We start from the raw sequence: 16,486 nt of genomic DNA, 5'->3' as shown, positions 1-16,486 counted from the left end.
TCCCCATTTCACCCTCCCTTTTTTGCTCACAAGTTGGCCCAAGTGTGGCTAGCTGCATTCCCAAACAGTGGCAAGGCTACAGATTCAAACATCTGCTCACGGTCCCAGAACAAGCCTGGGCTACTGTGTCGCGCGACCCCGTCAGAGTGAATAATGAGGAGGTCTCGCAGGCTGATCCTCTGCCAGACCGGAGAGGTGATGGGCTCGTGGCAAAGCATGCTGGGAGCTGCATGGTCTCGCCGACTGTCTCAGCAGCATTTTGTCATCTGCCGAGTTGGCCGGTACCCTGACGGGCTCGGGTTGACAGTGGATCGAGTGGAGGCCGAAAACCCTTCAAGGTGTCGGATAAACAGCCGGCGTGGAGCGGCATGTGCCGGGCCGTAAAGAAACAGATTGGAAAGCTCTGGGAGGCGTGAGTTGGAGAGAGAAGAGAAACAGGCAGGGGTTTTGAGGGTGTCTGGGCCTTGAACTCTCCTTCAGTTTTCTCTTCTCGCTCCATCCTCGGCTCTCCACGTCCCCCTTTTTCCCCCCTCCCCTCTCTCGCCTCGCTGGCAAACTGTGGCTCTTCGCTTACCCATTAAGAGAAGTTTTTGAAGTGGCAAGAAGCGGGGAGAACATGCTTGTTATTTTGCCTCTGCTGCCGGCGAGTTCACTGGTGCCCTTTTCAGTAGACATCGCACTTTCTAGACCGGATTTCCTACAAAGTCACAAGCATCGTTGAAGGCAAACATTGCAATGTAAATGCACCGAGCGATGATCAAGGGGTGTGGGTTTGTGCTGAGGATTATGTCATTGCAGGAGAATCAGGGACAGACTGTCCAGCGGACTGTCTTACGTACCCATTTATGGATTTGCTTAGCAAATTCAAAATGGAGGCGTGAGCACCGGGTGTATTGTTGTGGTAACTTGAATTTTTTTAGCGCCATGTTAAAAGTCAGAACATGCATGGCGTCATGTTGGGAGCAGGAATTGAGGACCCAAATGCAGACGTGGTTAACAGGTGAAACAAAAGGGTTACTGGTAAGAAACACGAGCGCATCAGGAACACACATGAGGATTACATGACGGTGACATGGTGGAGACATGGATCACTGTGACAACAGACTAAACACAGAAACCTGATGGAATAATCATCAGCAGCTTCGGAGCAATTCGGTAACAGAGGAAAACCAGACAGGACTCAAGACTGGGGGCTTCTGGGTGGCATGGCAGTCTATTCTGTTGCCTGCCAACGCGGGGATCGCCAGTTTGAATCCCCCGTGTTACCTCCGGCTTGGTTGGGTGTCCCTACCAACACAACTGGCCGTGTCTGCGGGTGGGAAGCCGGATGTGGGTGTGTCCGGGGCGCCTGTTCGGGGGGTAGGGGGAACTGGGGGGAATAGCGTGATCCTCCCATGTGCTACATCTCCCTGGTGAAACTCCTCACTGTCAGGTGAAAAGAAGCGGCTGGCGACTCCACGTGTATTGGAGGAGTGTGGTAGTCTGCAGCCCTCCCCGGATCGGCAGAGGGGGTGGAGCAGCGACCGGGATGGCTCAGAAGTGTGGGGTAATTGGCCAGATAAAATTGAGGGAGAAAAAAAGAAACTTAATGGAAGACATTATTAACATTTGGCCCCTTCAACATTAAACACTGAAGCAGAAATACTTTTGTAATTTGACACAAACAACCCAGAGACAAATAATTCTCCAACATTGACATTATTTTCTTGATTTGGCAAATGTAAGCTTTCCTGAAAGATAGGATGGTATTCTGAATTATGTGAGATGGTATTGACAGGGAACATGTTACGCCCTTTGCAAAGGACATCCTAAAAAATGTAATGCTCTCTTGTCTTGTTATGAAGTGGTCTTTTCAAAAAATATATATTTCTTTCTCCTCAACTGTTTTAAATATTATTAAAAGTATGTCAGGTTTCCAACAGCGTCCAAGTAGTGTAGCGGTCTATTACGCTGCCTACCAACATGGGGGTCAGGGGTTCAAATCTCTGTGTTACCGCTGGCTTGGTCGGGCGTCTCTACAGACGCAATTGGCCATGTCTGCGGGTGGGAAGCCGGCTGTGAAGAATGGGGTAATTGGCCAAGTACGGGGGGGTAATGTCAGGTTTCCTTTGTGTAAATGTACACGTGTCAGGTCTTGTTCTGGTTCAACCCTCAATACTTGAGAAATAAATCCTTACCGCCATTGGTTGACATGGCTGTAAATTACCACATTTAAATGAGAATTCTTCAAAAAACATAATATTTGAAGTAAACAACTTATGGAAGAGAACATTTTCAACTCAAAAGTACAAGCGGTTGCGACACTCCACTAAAAATAAAGTGTTCTCATGCACAATGTTCTGGAAATTGTAATGACTGCGAAGCGGAGGAAGTGGCAATACACAGTATTCACAGCAGCTGTGTTGGATCCTTGACCTAAATTCATGCGGTACGAGTGAAAAAAGCAAATGTTGCCTCTTTCTGACATGCTTCTGCAGAACTGACCTTGTTGGGCTTTTTCTGCAGTTTCTGTAACCTGGGAGCTTCATCGCCTCCTCTTGGCTAGATAGCACATCAGACATCATAAATACTGTTTCATAAATAATTAACAGTCCACCCCCCACTAAATAACTATGGTTGGATCAATCAAATATGCCTTTATCACCAAGCTGGGATGACCTTGAGAGGATTCAGTGTTGATAGGCCTACTATTGTGTCTATTTCTAAAAAAAACAAAACAAAAACCCTTTGACATTGAATATGAAAGAAAGCAGATCAAGGAAAATGGTAAAATAAATCAATGCTGGATTGTTTTTTTTGGGTTTTTGTTTTGTATGAAATCCAGCAAAAAAATGAAGCTGATGGCTAGTTAGCTTGATTGGACTGTGGTTTGTCCTCAGGGTGTCTGTGCATAATAATAATCCACTTTCCATCAATGAGTGGACATTTTCCGTGTTTCTCATTACAGTGATGGTGATCATTTGTGAAAACGCAGGCACGATCTGAACAAGACTGGACTAATTGTGCACCGCTAAAGTGATTTAAAACACAGATTATTCAAATCAACTGCAATTTCAATTATTGTGGGGAAGTCAACACAACACGTCAGCACATCACACGCCCGACCGTGCTGTGAAAGTGAACGGTGAAACGGCCCCCATCACAGCCCACGAGGACGAGTGAGCAGGTGAAAAAGGAAAAGGAGAAGAATTGCCCGATGGCCATGAGAAATGTCCGTACGACATCCCAGCGGTTGTTCTGCCATGTAGCACGGCTGGAGATTAAAAATGAACACCATTAAAAAGAAAACCTGAGCCCAAACTGCAAGCATGACACCTTCCTTAGCTCACAGTTTGAAACCTCCGAGAAGTGGGCGGCCATCCTTTCATTAGAAAAGGAAAAAAACAAAGCAGAACGTGTGGAGGCTGCTTTACCTGGCCATCACAGGAAAGTGATGTATGCCTCGATTGCGGCAGGGGGTCGTGATCAAGCTTGACCTACATGACAGCAACAAAAGTACACCCATGTACCCCACTGCCTCCGGCAACGCATTATCTGTATGAGAAACCAGGACACATGGCGTCATCAGTGCGAAGCACAACTGTTGTGTCTTTTTGTGAACAGCAAGAGTTTATAACTGGAAACTGGTGCAGTATTGACTGCACCTTTTCAAGTCTGAGCAGCTAACGTTACATATCGTTTACATCATATCTGGATGAGCTGCTTGATGTTGACATTGTGCAATGGATGCTTTTAAAGCTAGCTTGTCCGAATCATGTTTTCAGCTAAACATGTCTCCAGAAAAGCAAGCGGACAAGCAAACTGACCCTCCCCCCTTTTCTCCCCGATTGTATCCAGCCAATTACCCCACCCTTCCAAGCTGTCCTGGTCACTGCTCCACCCCCTCTGCCGAGGTGGGGAAGGCTGCAGACTACCACATATCTTCTCCGATATATGTGGAGTCGCCAGCCGCTTCTTCTCACCTGACAGTGAGGAGTTTCACCAGGGTGATGTAGCCCGTGGGAGGATCACGCTACCCCCCCCCCCCCCATTTCCCCCTCCCCCCTGAACAGGCGCCCTGACCGAGCAGAGGAGGCACTAGTGCAGTGACCAGGACACATACCCACATTTGGCTTCCCACCCGCAGACATGGCCAGTTGTGTCTGTAGGGACGCCAAACCAAGCTGGAGGTAACACGGGGATTTGAACCAGTGATCCCCGTGTTAGTAGGCAATGGAATAGACCTCCACGCCACGTGGACACCCCAGCAAGGATATTTTAACCCTGGCTTACTGGACACTAATTGAATCTATACTCGCCTTCATCATTTCATCCTGGTACAATGCCCTCACTGCCAAACACAAAAGAAAAGTCTCCCGTGTAGCTAATCAGGCCAGCAAAATAGTTGGTTCACCCCAAACCCCCCTATCTGAACCGTACAGACCCCGACAGTAATCAGCAAAACCGCTCTGATCAAGCAAAACTACTCAGCAAAACATCTCTGAAATTGTGATGAACTGCAAAAGCTCAATACTAAAACAAGAAGCATTTATCATTTAAAGTACTGATATTCTGGTCAAGTACGCAGCAACTTAGCATTAAAAACCACTAATTATTGTATAAATATTATAACTATAAGCAATTAGTATCTAATTTAAATTTCAGCAAACATGTCTTTTGACCCTATTTATTGCTCTTGAAGCAATTATATCTCTAACCACGTACAATTATTCTCTGATTTACTTGTAAAATATATTGTGTGCCATTATTTCAGAAGAGAGAAAAATTCTTCTGCCTGCCATGTTCACCAGCCTTAGAGATGAGAAGTTAGAGAAAAGGTAAGACGCCCCAGCATGTTTCATTCATGTTGCCAAATTGAGAATTGCAGTGTGCAAACTATACCATGGCTTTCGGGGAGCTCACTTTTTTTCTTTTTTTTTTACTGGCGGGGGGCAAGGGGCGAGGTGGGGGGGGGCGTTGTGCGTGCCTCAAAGAGAACTGACTGTGACTTGCTGCAAAGAAACATTCATAGCTGCAAGCATGTAGGCCTACTTGCTTTCTGTCAGCACATCTGAAATATAATAAATCAGTTAATGAGCACATCAAACCTCCACATGCAGATCAAAACCAAACCTCGCAGTGTGATACAGTACCGCCAAGTAAAGCAGGGCACCGTGTACTCTGCCATGTGATGTACTGCATTCTGTAATTTATGAGCACAAATAAGACACGGATAGGTCAAATAGCGCAACACAAATGTATGAGCATTAAATCAAAAATGTAGCACGCCAGGCTGCCTACAACGTACCGAGTCCTCATCAACAACGGTTAAAGTTGCCCATCACATACAGATGAGGAAAGTAATCTCTCGGTACAATTAAGACATCAAATCATGTCTCAACAAACGCGTCTATAACAACACACACATGCATGAGCATTGTAAATAACAACAGAATAGTCCAGGCTGCATCCAGCCCTCATCAACACCCATCACATATGATAACAGTACAGGGAGTAATAGTACAGTTCATTGGGGATAGCCCTTACCTTAAAACAGAAGCGACCACTGGTTGCTTTTCAGAGTCAACTGGCTTAAATTTTTTGGTAAATCCAAAATTTTGGAGTAAGCTTCCATGTTTTCCTTTTGACATATCTGTGTGCTGACTACAAAACAGATAATTGAATAATGGCGATTTGGCACGCAGCGCGAATGGGACTAAGAAATGCTGTTTTTTTTTCAATCTTTAAATTAAAATGAGTTATTGTTGCCACGCTTAGATGGCAATGGCCAGAGTAGCACGCATGTGAATTAGTTATGAATCACCCTCATGCATGAATCATACATCAATAGCCTAATTTTATGCATGATCCATGATGACGAGGATACAGAAAAATAGAAATGCATGGGGGAAAATGGCATATTGTTGACATTTTAGAGGCCCCCTAAGCTCTCACAAATCATGTTTTCAGGGGAGCTCATGTCTTATTAAGAGCAGCTAAGCTCCCCCTGGCCCCCCTGTAGTTCGTTCCCCGGAGAATCGAAGAAGGGAGAAATTTAAGAAAGTTTTGGCTAGGAGGAGAGTTCAGCGGTGAGAGGAATGAAAGATAAGAGAGAGGCTAAAACTCCACATTTTAGTATTTGAAATCAATATCAGTACGTTCTTCCTGTTGGCCTATATTACAGAAAGCTACTGTCTACCACTTTACATTTGCCATAAAAAGAAAAACAAAACAAAAACAAAACAATGTAAGATGGAAAAGGTCCATTAATGCTTTCAGGGGATTTGGCGAGTTTCCTTATCAAACATGATAACATGACTACCATGCAAAACGTATAGACTAGATAGAGTTTCAAAGAAATACTGCCTCTCATTTGCAGGAGAATGTCTCAAAGCACCACTCAGGTGACGGGAAATAAGACATAAAGCAAAGACGAATAAATTTCAGAACTAGAAAATTAAAGAAAAAATGGTACGAATGCTACAAAGAGAATTCAATATTTGAAAATTCGAATATCAAAAGGCCTTGTAACTGTCCAACCTGTACCGGAAGCCTGATTTGTTTTACACGTGTGCCGTGTTGTTAAAGTTGGCTCGTGCAGGTGCGTGCAAGGTAAGCATGGTTAGCTGGGGTAGGTAGTTTTTTTTATGGCATCGCTGGGAAAAATTCCATAATAACCTTCCAGCATAATGTAATTCAAGTGGTCTGAGAAAAAAACTAGACTTATGCACCTCCTCGTGGTTCTGTATTCAGGCTTTAGAATCTAGCCCGGAACAGAAGATTTTAGCCAATCACGGCTCATTTGAGAGAGCGGGTGTTCCTATTGGCTGTTCTATAAATGCAGATGTGCGTGTCAATTTGATCAATTTGTGTCCGAACTGCCTCGCCAGTGGCTTGTTGTTGTAATCCTAACCCTAGAAATCAACAAGACCAACTCGAAATGGCTGCTTCGCATGAACAATATTAGTGGACCTAAGAGATACGCCGAAAAACATGTTTTTTTTACATGGACAGATTATCAACTACGATACAAGAGCGATGCGGAGGTGATTTGATGGGCAGGGCTTAGCGGAGTGATACGAGGCAGCAGCGGAGAGAGAGGTGGAAGGATTTGCATTGTAGTGTTCAGTGTTAGCTACTGCAGCTGTAAGGGTTAAGGTGAAGAACAAATCGGGTTTCTGGTACAGATCAGGTAGTGACAGGCCTCATGATTAAAAAAAAAGTTAGTAAAAATAGCTTCAGGCACAAAACTGGGATGATAATTATGCCCCGTTATATAGTGCATGGATTTAACACTGGGATATCGTATTGAATCTCATTAAAGAAAACATGAGCTGCATTTTTCTTTTAATCATTCACCTTTTTATCTATCTACCAGTATCAGTCTGTCTCACAAAAACAAACTGGTGACTATGTCACATCTGCAACATTTCCTTGACTCTGGAAGCTTCCATCTTCCACCTCTCCACAATGCTTTTGTAGAAACACTGCCAGTGTTTTCACCTATTGGGAGATGTGTGAGGAAGTAGACTTAAACGTGGACAATAGAGTCACATGAGACGCCATTAAAATGACGTTTTGTTTACCCACTTCTCTTCAGAGCCACGGGTGCTGAAGCTACACTCGCAAGCCCCACCAACCTCGCAGGCTAATCTCTGAACACGTCTGGTCCATCTCTCGCTCATAGTGATTTAAAAAAAGAGGCGTGTCCAGCCACAAAGTACACGGTCCAATCAAAAGCTTGGGAGATTGATCCATCATACTGACATGACGTGAAGCGACAGAATAGCAGAAGTGAAAGTAGCGTTGCGTGATAGCGGTTGTGGTTGTTGGAGTTTAACTCACTGCCTTCGGCGTGTACCTGGAAAAAGATGCTAGTCGATAATGACTAACTTGTAGCTTGTTTACTACTTACTATACGACTATACAGTATCAACTATTAGGGTAGCCATTTTACGGTTATAATGTCTGACCAATCTTGCTGTACTTGCAAAAATAATATTTGTTAAAATAAAAACACTTTAACTCATACAGGGAAACATTTTTGACTCTGGAGGTTTTAGACAAGCTTTTTAGTTGCTTGTTTTAAGTTTCTGATGCACCCTTTTAGATTTTGTGAAGTGCTCTGGTTTGGTTTGTGGGGTTAACTGGTCTTGTTCACTGTAAGTAGAATAGATTGGAGCTTCTTCTATATGGTTTGCACATGGCAGGGAGGCTACACCGCTGAAGATGCCAAGGGCTTTAACAAAGAGATGTCCCCAAACTGCAACTTCAAGTGGTTTGAAAGCACTGGCAAAGCCAAAAACCCTGACAACATGAACTGTTACTGTCATCCACACTCAGCACATAGTCTAACAATTTATTTTCTTCGTTTTCACCGTGATATTAACATCCCAGTTGTTGTAGGATAGAGGAAGAACAAGTCGTCAACTATGCTGACGACTTGTTGAAGGTTTTTTTGTTGTTGTTGAGATACTTTATTGATCCCCATGGGGAAATTATGCTCTGCATTTAACTCATCCTAGCTGTGTAGCTAGGAGCAGCCAACTCCAGTTGGTCTTGCCATGCCTCGATCACAGGCACAGACAGGAGTATTAACCCTAACATGCATGTCTTTTTAATGGTGGGGGAAATCGGAGCACTTGGAGAAAACCCAACGCAGACACGAGGAGAACATGCAAACTCCACACAGAGGACGACCTGGGATGACCCCCAAGGTTGGACAACCTGGGGTTCGAACCCAGGACCTTCTTGCTGTGAGGTGAAAGCGCCGACCACTGCGCTGCAGTTTTCCGTTTGAGGAAGAGCGCAATTTTTCATTCTCCATTTCCTCACTATACAGTTCTGTGGCCTCAGTGACAAATCTAAAGCCCACTTTACAAGTCATTGATTTATTGTCATTCCCATTGGCAATAATTTCCTTTGATGGTCGGTCGCAGTAGCCGTTTGTTTATACTTGGATCGATGAGCTACCTGTAATCATTTGGCCCATTGCTCATTCTTTAACGTGGACTCCATCACTGGCTCAGTTGTCATAACAACATCATAGAAGGTTCTTATTCCAATTCTCACATCTGTTTAAACTTTACGGACACCTATCTCCTGGCTCTCCACCTACATTTCTTGAGGCCAAATCAACTTTGGCACTGCATTCTGTTATCGCCCATATATTCATATTTTTCACTAGTGACAGCATCCAAAAATACTGTCAAACGGTGATGGGATGTTGGTGATATTGTGGCAGTGTTGATCAGATTAGCCACCACCATTCGTCCGTTATTTGAGCTTGACACCTTCCCCTTAAAAAAGAAAAAAAAAGATTATTTATGCTTATTAATTAAGAAATTATTTCTGTGTGCACAGTAACATTGTCAGGTAAATCGCCGAACTGTAAACTGGTGTTGACTCTAACTGTCCATCTTCCTGTAGCCCGTGGAATTAGATACCACACAGGACACAATTACTTCCGGGGTTCTTGTAGCTTTAATTTTATTGTTTGAACCTTCGAATGCAGATCGTTTTACTGAGTGCATACATTCCTGTGTCTTTCGAGCAAACAGCTCATAAATGTTCACAGATGTGGCAAGTTTAACAGAAAAGATTTTAAAAAAAGGGAAATAATAAATACAAAATACGGTGCAAAATACGGCAGTGGACTATGTACGTTAAACAGGGTTTAACAAAGACATGTGGAACTTCCTGAAGATCGCGCAACTTCTCACTCTGTCAGTTACCTTTAAACAGAATTAAAATGCATATAAAACCTTTACATCCCAAATACAATGGCATGGTGTGGCTTTATTCACGCCAACATTACCTTGTCATGCCTGCAATGGCGAACAGCGGTCGACGGCTCGCGCCCAAAATCACCGAACATCAACTCCAGTAGCGTCTAAATCAAACCATCTTGTCAAATTACCGACATACAATATTGTTTGGAATAATGTTACAGGTATATTTCACAAGATATTTACCCTTACTTACTACGGAGTCAGAGCACTGTCACACCGCAATCTTCAGGCGCTCCACACAAGAAAAAAAAGAAAGAATACCCAAGATGCACTTGGATAACTTGCACGGAGTTACAATAAAAGTCCGCCACTGCCACTTACTGGTCAAAACATGCAATGACAACCAAAACTATAAAAATACACTCACAATCTGCCTCACAATTTAAATACATCAAATGACATTTTACATGGCTTGACAGTGTAACAATTACATATATTAACAGTTAAACTATACTAAATTTAAGTGGAAAATCATTTAACATATTTAACAGATTTACCACCCGGCTACATTCCATTGCAACGTGTCTCACCGTGATTGCTCCTTTGGATCAGAGTAGACTTAAGCCCGTCTCATAATTTGGGAGGGACACCCTGTGGACAAGACACATTTCTATTGCAGCCCAAAAGTGTTCAAAGTCAATTTTGTGATACGTCACTGATGTCAATTAGAAAGATTCACCACCAAAAGTCGATCCTCGAGATGCTGGAACTCTAGTAGCCTGGTCAAGGACACAGCAGGGCCAGGCCCGTAGCCAGAAACATGTTTTGGGGGGGGGGGGGGTCGGGCAACACTGCCGAAAGCTACCAGTAAATAAAATTCCCACACTGTATACTATAGCCTAATACCCAACCGTACGGTAAATGTCAACGTATTAATGGCCCATAGATAATCATCAATGCATTAATAAATAAAAGTGGGTCTTACCTTATAAAAGCAGGTCCAATCGTCTTTTTTGTCTGCAAAAGATGTCCAGTACCTCTTCCGGCGTCACCACAATGTCTCTGTGCTCCGAGAGCAATGTCAGTCCATTAAGCCGTCTTTCCGTCATTGTACTGCGCATTTTGTCCTTGATCCTTCCCAGACGGGAAAAACTTCTCTCGACATGGGCACTGGTGACAGGAAGCGTGGTCAAAACGCGGAGAAGCTTGAAGATGCTTGGAAACAACTCACTGTTACAGGCATTTAATGCCTCAATGGCATTTCGTGGAACATAAGTTGCATCTTTCCATTTATCCCGCCAGGTGTCAATTTCTGACTTTACAACTTCCAGATGCGGTGACACTTCATCAGGATACAGGTTGGAGAGCGCTTGAGCTGAGCTGTCGTTCAGCATGCTGACCTTAGGTGGCAGTAAGGAGCAGAGGTTGGAGATCACATTTCTGTGTTTGCTGAAGCGTTCCTTCATCTGTGATGAATAAAAGTCAAGCATGACTATGAAAAGCTTTTGCCGGTAGTGATTTTCACAGGCCTTCAACGGATCCTCATTGCAGTCCGCGCCTCTTCGTGGTCGAAATTCAACCCCATACTTGGCTGCTTGGGAAGAGGTCTTTTGGAAAATCTGCCTGAACTCCATCTCAGAGTTAGCCCTCATCTCATCTACCTGCTTAATAACAGCATCAGCAGCTGAAACGCAACTCACCAAGTCACAATTTTCCTTCTGAAGGAAGGTGGACAGGTGGTAGGTTTTTGCAAGCATCTTCTCACTCACATTCATGGACAGCATGAATTCTGCATTGTCAATTGAATTAAAGAGCTGAGTGGCTTTGACGGATGTGTCTCCTGTGAAGGTTTCACTGATTTTCTGCAGGCTGGATCGCACAGGGTCTAAAAGCTCGTTGAATGTAAATATTGCGTCGTGGCGTTCGACCCATCTCGTTTCACACAACTTCGTCAGTCGCGTTTTCTTGCAGTGGGGTAAAAGACGCTCCGTCTCGTGCCGCAGACTGCATGCAGACCGCAAAGCCCAATCATGGAAAAAAGTGCAGATTTCCGAGACAATTCCAAAGCAATTTCGCCCCATTTGTACAGTGCAGCACTTGTTTAGGACCAAATTCAAACTGTGGCTGGCACAGTGCACACAAACTGCTTGCTTGTGCTTCTCTTTGATTTTAGCTTGGGCACCATTTAAACGGCCACTCATGACAGATGCGCCGTCATATCCCTGGCCACGTAAAAACTGTAAATCAACGCCTGCATTTGTCAACTGACTTTCGATTGAATTGGCGATTGCCTCCCCGGTTAACTTCTCGATATCAACAAAGGACACAAAACTCCTCTCTGATGCTATATTGGCTGTCATGCTGGTTCACGTATCTGACACAGACAGAAAGCTGCTCCCGCCCTGAAACATCTTTCATTTCATCTGCCAACACAGCGAAACACTGCGCGGAGTTTACTTTCTGCACCAGTTTGTTTGTTATCACATCTCCAATTATGCTGATTATTTCATTTTGTACATCAGGACTGCAGTAGCTAGCATTTGCTGCACATTTACTCAAGTGTTGTAACAGTACTGTGTCGCCAGATGTAGCCCTAAACCTGAGTAAAGCCCTGAAATTTCCGTCATTGTGAGTTGGCTCATTCAATGTCACTGGTCCTGAATCAATATCACCTCTCAGGGCGAGTTCTTGGCGACCGCAAAAAAATCAACGTTGCAATGATGCTTTTGAGTTTTTCTCTGTTTTCTTGGACTCGCTTTTTTCTCTCAGAATCTAGCCTCAGTGAAATTGCGTCCATTTTATTGTTGAGAACCATTTGGAAATTGTCCGCTTTCAAACATGCATCCTTTTGTGCATGGTCTTTGAACGTCTCTAAAGCATGTTTCCAGTCTGAGAAGTGGACATTAAACTAGCTTGCCAGCTTTTCTGTGCCCTCCCTTGCCCACATGCTCGACTGCAAACGCAACACAGTGCTTACAAAAACAACCGTCGGACCTTGTTGAGTACACTAGCCAGCTAAACTGGTCAATCCAATGACGTTGGAAACGTAGTTTACCTCCTAGTTTTGTAGGGAATGTTTGTCCGATATTGGCCGACCAGTCCAGTGAGTATATTTCTCTTCTCTGTTCGTCTGATATTTTCCCACCAATATAATCCACAAAGTCGTGTGAAAACGTTTCCGAGGTAGAGGACGGCGGGCGGGTCTGCTAACTCTGGCTCCGTTTCCGAGGAGGAGGGCAGTGGGTCTGCGAACACTTGCTCCGGAAAATCGGTAACGTTAGTGACCAGATCATCTGTAATGTTCTTGTTTTTCTTTTTTGAGTCGGGACACGTTGAAACAAAAAAATCACTGATTTTACGAATATTAACTTTACTGCTCTTGCCTGATTTACAGGTAGCTTTCGGCGGCTCCATTGCTTTTGAAAAGCAAACTATAGATCGACCATTTAGCTAGCATAACCAGTGGCAGGTTGCTTAGCTGACTCGTCAGACCCCTGAGTCAATCAAAAGCGTGTGATTTTATTTGTTTTACGAAACAGACCAATAAGATACATCATGTTTGGAAACAAATTAACTGACAGGTTTAACGCCTGTCAGTCACGATAGATGCAGTGTATGAGTAGGCTAGAGGGGCGGTGACAAATAATCAAAACGATAACTAAATAATTATTGGTGCCATTTCAGACGGGCCGTGGGGTTTCGGGGGGGGGGTTCAGACACGAAAACCACCTACCTGGCTACGTGCCTGAGGACGGCTGATGCATTTTGGGAGCCCGACCAAAGCTCATGCTTTTCTCAAAGAGTAATTTCACCTGTGGTTTTGTTCATGTGCAGTCAGTACTGATGAGTAATGTAATTGAGTAACTGTTGTGTTGCTAAGGGACCACTCGAAGACACCCGTCTGTTAGCATACGCTTCTTTTCTTCAACAACTCACGTCACACTCCTTCTCCCCCCTTACAGTCACTTACATACTATCTTGTCCTCTACCTCCCCCTACTGTCCTCCAACTGCATCAACTCAAGACATCACAGTAAGTGATGCAATAAATCCTCACTGCGTATTGGATTGACCGATAAATCGGTTTTCCCCTGCTCGGTCTTTCCCACAGCGCCTACATGTACCAGAATGCATTGTGTTTAAGTTCCGTATTCGTGTCCGTAAAATGATCTGCGCTGGTGTTGCGGGACATCTTGCTTTTTGAGGTAACGTAGCTTAGCTGAGAGAGCGCGGGTGTGTTTTTTGAACTGTGTTTAGAGTAGATCAGAGTATTAGAAACCCCGCTAGGCTGTTAGTTTATCCGTTCGCTGTTCGTCGCTACGACTTGTCCACATGGCGGATAGAAAAAACTGTTTACCGCCGCCCCCGACACAGAAACGAGTCCATCTATCTGCAGCCAGTACAAACACGCCCCCACTAGTACAACACCCCACCCCCAGTTGTGGATAAGAGGTTAAGGTATGAGTGGGCGTGTCTGGTACTAGTACTGCAGGCTGCAGCTGGAAACGATCGGGAACACCTACACGTGTTTTCTACACGCGATCCATCTTTAGAGGGTTTTTAAGATTTAAATATTTAATATTACTGCACATACATAATTACTTTTTTATTTGGCATAATATGCATTTAAAAAAGGGCCAGGTGTCAAGCTCAAATAGCAAGAACAAATCCTGGTGGCTAATCTGAATGTACAACTCTGCCAATTTACGCATATGCTTTAAATCATCTTGCATTCTATATCGCTAAACCTCCCATGCAATGACCAAGTAAAGAAAGGAGTAAGGGATAATAGTGGAGCATGAAAATATATCTCGTCTTGAGTTTTACCTCTTCTGTGACGTTCCCACCTGGCTCTTAAGCCGTGCTCTGCAGCACATTGCCAGAGGCACTTAATTCTCAGTAGCACAGAACAAGAAAAAGGTCTGATACCCACAAAATGCCTCAACGTTCACTGACATCTGAGGCTGGAACTTAAGTGAGTGATCCAAGAGTGTGGTTTCACACAAAGGAAAGTAATTTAAATGGTAAGCGTGATCAGGCAGATGCAAGGGAGCCATCGAGGAATTTGTTTTTCTTCTTAGGATTATCATTAGTGACACAAATGCAATTATGTAATGCACTTTTATAGGTGTCTTACAGTTCAATTGCCAAGCAATACCAACCCAGTCCCATACACTTAACCCAGTCAAAGACAAAATGTCCATATTTGAAGTTCCCAAAAAATGTTGATTGACATGTCAAATAGTCTTGGGGGACCAGACGTGACTCTGGCACCATGTGATGAGAATACATGTTACGTCTGGCCTCACAAGACTACCTACCACAAGTCACGTTCTCTCACGTATGCAGTATATTTCAACATACGTATCAATGAATGAGAACATTGTTCAGGACATCAGCTCGGATCATTAACTTTAGTACAGCTATATTAGAGATGATTGAATTTTGGTGGGTGGCATGGTGGTGCAGTGGTTAGCACAGTTGCCTCACAGCAAGAGGGCCTGGGTTCAAACCCTGGGGTTGTCTAACCTTGGGGGGTGTCATCCCAGGTCGTCCTCTGTGTGGAGTTTTTATGTTCTCCCCGTGTTTGTGTGGGTTTCCTCCGGGTGCTCCGATTTTCTCCCAAAGTCCAAAGACATGTAGGTCAGGTGACTCGGCTGTACTAAATTGTCCCTAGGTGTGAATGTGTGTCAGCCCTGTGATGGACTGGCAGCCTATCCAGGGTGTCTCCCCACCTGCCGCCCAATGACTGCTGGGATAGGCTCCAGCATCCCCACGACCCCGATTGGGATAAGCGGCTTGGATAATGGATGGATGGATGAATTTCGGTGTAGAAATGGTTAAGTTTCGGTAAATGGTTACAAATGGCTGTTTGTTATTTCAAATGAGAAGACGACGGGTGAGGAACCTAAGGATAAACTGAAGAACAGCAGTCATCTGTTCCTTATACAGTCATCACATGAAATGGCTGATGGTTGATCAGTCTTATTGTCCCAATCGTGTAATAGTTTGGTGGAAGCACTGAGGAAAATTGTCTGACTAAAATTTTTCATCCTCCGTCACCTTCTTTTTCTCAAGCACTATTTATTTTTTGCACTGATGGGCTGATAAATAACAAAACAAGTTTTTCTATCTCAGGGGATGAGTACATCTAATTCAGTAGTGTTCAACTTTTTGCTTCCTGCTTAAAACATTTTTTGATCAGATGTATCTGTGGCGTCCCAGTGTCGGTACAGGTTGAATCTTTCTTATTTCAGTATCTCAGTACGTGTGCAGACTGTTTGACAGACATTCATGGATGGGGAAAAAAAAAAGACTTTTCCTGGTAGAGTTGAGATGTGGCATTGTAACGCTCATGTAAAAGCTGGAAATTTGGTGATGTAAAGGCTTTTTACATGGCGCTGAGAGAGGTTTTAGCGAACAATTGGAGGAGGTTGGAAGGAGCGATCTTTAGTCTCCACACAAATGCTATGCAACATATTTTGACATATTAATGGAAAAGGAATGGAGAAATGAAACGACTTGACTCATTGGACACCCACATTTTATCCTGTCAAAACACACAAATGGAAAAGAAGCGCAAAAAGAAGACACTAACAAATGAAAGCAAAGTGCTTGTTTGAGAGGTTGACAAGAAAATGAATTCATACTTAGCCAACAGGCAGACAAAGAGACTCTTACAGTGGCTTGCAAAAGTATTCATACCCCTTGAACTTTTCCACATTTTGTCATGTTTCGACCACAAACATAACTATATTTTATTGGAATTTTATGTGA

Source organism: Lampris incognitus, chromosome 20 (genome assembly GCF_029633865.1).
Source record: "Lampris incognitus isolate fLamInc1 chromosome 20, fLamInc1.hap2, whole genome shotgun sequence".
Taxonomy (NCBI): Eukaryota; Metazoa; Chordata; class Actinopteri; order Lampriformes; family Lampridae; genus Lampris; species Lampris incognitus.
This window is presented reverse-complemented; position numbering follows the sequence as displayed.